Source organism: Rhagoletis pomonella, unplaced genomic scaffold (assembly GCF_013731165.1).
Source record: "Rhagoletis pomonella isolate Grant_MI unplaced genomic scaffold, Rhpom_1.0 Rhpom_scaffold_04365, whole genome shotgun sequence".
Lineage (NCBI taxonomy): Eukaryota > Metazoa > Arthropoda > Insecta > Diptera > Tephritidae > Rhagoletis > Rhagoletis pomonella.
Window position 1 is genome coordinate 1,625 of NW_023462915.1, and position 3,164 is coordinate 4,788.

At 37.7% G+C, this 3,164-nt stretch overlaps 1 protein-coding gene across 1 annotated transcript in view; it reads left to right on the top strand.

Moving 5' to 3' along the window:
* The window catches only part of LOC118754673, an 8,783-nt gene that overhangs the window by 453 nt on the left and 5,166 nt on the right, over positions 1 to 3,164 (top strand). The window lies entirely within an intron of this gene.

A 3,164-nucleotide genomic window follows, 5' to 3' on the forward strand; every position in this document is an offset into this window, starting at 1 on the left:
GCGGGCTATACCATGATGATAAGAATAGAGTATCAGGATAAGCAGTAATAAAAGGTCAAATACCAAGGGCGTACTGTTAATTTTTTCTCGTCTTCCATTACTAGTAAAGTCTTATTATTCTTTTAATTCTTGTATTTGAAAATGACTAAAAATTTAGATTGAAATCAAAGAAATCAAATAAATATATTAAAAACCCTTTGAAAGAAAACTCGAAGAAATGTCATTGGTCAAACCCATGAACCAAAAATACAAGATCACCTAATCAAAGAAGCAAGAAAAAAAGTATATTTCTGAGTGTTTTTGACATCTGCCTAAGAATGAAAACAAACAAAGAAAACGAAAAAGGCGCGGTGATTGAGTGCGATTAAATTGGTATTTATTATGAAATATACAAAGTGAAACTTGATGACGTTCTGGCCACAAACGTGCACCCACTTTTCATGCAAATTTACGCCTTTTGGCAAACCAAACATACGCACAAACTTGTTCCGATCACACAGCACTTTATTTTATATCATAAATATGTAATAAACCAAAATTTATAATTAAAATTGCTGCAGAAAACACATTCAATCGCTAAAAAATCACTACGAAGAGGTAGAAGACGGTGTAAACAAAACCGAAAAACGTCAAAAACGCTACGAAAACTTTTTTCTGAAAATCGATTACAAATACAACGATGGCTGAGTAGGTGATCTGTAGTCGTTGGTTCATGGTATGTAGCCAAGTATCTGGCCATTGCGATGCTCTTCGAGTGGTGGCTGCCACTGTGTAATGATTTCCGACATTGAACGCGCCGAGCCGACGAAACCGACTGGCGGACCCGAAGGTGCTGTGAGCGAGAGCGAGAGCGAGAGCGAGAGAGGAGTGTTAGAAAATCATCGAAAACTTGAAAGGTATGCACAAGGAAATTAGACTTAAAATGTGAGTTAAAAATTGATGTACCTCGGTGAAGCGGTAATTCTACAAATTATTTTACACAGCCGGTAATTTTTAAGGCGCATAATAACGACAAAGAGGAATACAATAGCGTTAATACATTTGTGTTAGCATTGCTTTGGAATAGAGTTACAAATTTTCAAAATTTATGTAAGTTTGTACTTTGAATTGAACACAACGAATGGAAACGAATTAATGGGATTTACATAAATAAAAAAGTAAGAAATAAAATACTAAAAAAGTTTAATTTAAAAGCAGCTTTTTAAAACATTTAATGATAAATTGCAAATCAAATAAACTTATTTGTACTTATTTATAAGTAAATTGATTTTTTTGTTATTTAAAATAAAAATTTTTAATCTAAATATAAATTTAATTTAGATCTATTGTCTACAGCTAAAAGTTTTCAAAAATTTAGCTACTTTCGATTGAACTTTTTACAAACAAATGTAAAAGCTCGTGTGCGCTGAGGTCTACTGTGTTCTTTCTATTTGCTAACAACAAGTTTTAAGCGAAATTCGATACTAATATGGATGTGTGTGGAGTTAAATTGAAAAGCTTCCATATTTTATCAATCTGATAGGCTTTTAGTTACAGTCGTAAAGATAAAGTCCGTTTTTGTTAAAACCACATCTTAACTTACAATCATTTCAGACAAATTAAGAATTATCTATGTATGTGGAATTAAAAAGTTTGAGCAGCTAAATATGCAACAAGAAAAACTAAAACCTGGTTCTAAAATAATAAAAATTTTACGCGATTTTCAATAAACAATAAAATTCGGATAAATTTTGAAAAAAAAAAACAAACGCATTCAAGGTTGATTAATAAGTATGTATGTATGGTACTTGAAGGACGAAGGGAACCCGCTCTCGTCTCTTTAAGTACGGACGGAAGCCTCTCTGGTGAACAGCTGATCTCTCTGACAGACGGCGCTTTATAAAGACCGTAAGACTAGTTCACTCTGACTGGGAACTTTACAAAGTAAGATTGATGTTTTCCTGCAAATCTGCTGGACAATGAGTAGTGTGGAGTGGCTCAAGTTTCCCCTTAGCTCCCGATTTTTTCATACAACTAAGCTCCGGGAGAGGCCTGCTATTCGAGGTCTTGGGGCAAAGGCACTGCCTTCAGTGACCTACTAGAAAGGTTTCTTTGAAGCCCGTCAAGTCAACGGAATCTGTCGGCATTATACCCGTTGAGCTGCTAAAAAACTAACTAACTGCGTCGCACATCCCCTAGGATTGAAGAGTGGCAGGGTGACGTTTATAGCGAAGGCTAGAAAAAGACCTCAAATCTCTTCACACACATATCTCTTTCAGACCAATCAGCCTCTCATCGGTTTTGCTTTAAAACTCTGTAGAAGCTGATTGTGAATTCCATTGGGACAGCCTTAACGCATAAAGACTCCACAGTGGGAGTCTTTCTCGACATAGAGCGGGCCTTTAACAACGTCAGATCACTGGGTTAAAAACCAAGCTTATATTTCGCATGATCAGTGACAGAGTTGTCGAGAGAGTAAGGTTCATAGCAGCGCGGCACAGGGTGGTATTCTCTTACGCCTTTTCAAGATTTTGGCCGTAAACGACCTGCTAGAGGAGTTGGTGAGTAGGTTGCACTTTTGGCGAGGTGAACGTTTTTTGGGTACTCTCTACGACTTAACTCAAGAGTATTATAATTTGGTTAATAACTCTGGACTTGCTGTAAATCCAAGTAAAACGGAACTAGTTTTGTTCACTAGGAGGTATAAGGTGCCGCATACAACTCCACTCTCGATTAGAGGGTATGCATTTAATGCCTGTCATGAGCTTGCTTCTAGATGTGAAGCTGTCCTGCAGTCCTAATATCGATGAGAGCGCAACGAAGGTTTCAGTGGCTCTATATAATTGTAGGGGGTCCTCTCTCCCAAAGTTGTTTTTGGTCTCTGTGAATTCATAGTCAATCCCATTATCTTTTACGGAGTCCTCGTGTGGTAGAAAGCACTGAAAAAGACTACGCTAAGCGGGAAGATGGAGTAAATGTAATCAGTGGGACACTTAGGAGCACTCCAATCCTGGTGCTTGACGTCATGCATAGCGTCTGTCGGTATTGCTGGTAAGGCTTACTCCGGATCTGGGCACATTTTCTCCACGCACATTAGGGGATAAGCGGAAGAAGGGCAGCGTTTGGAAGTAGGCAACGATGCAATTTGACACTTGAAGCCTGGCGGTATGGTTAGTAGAGGGGTA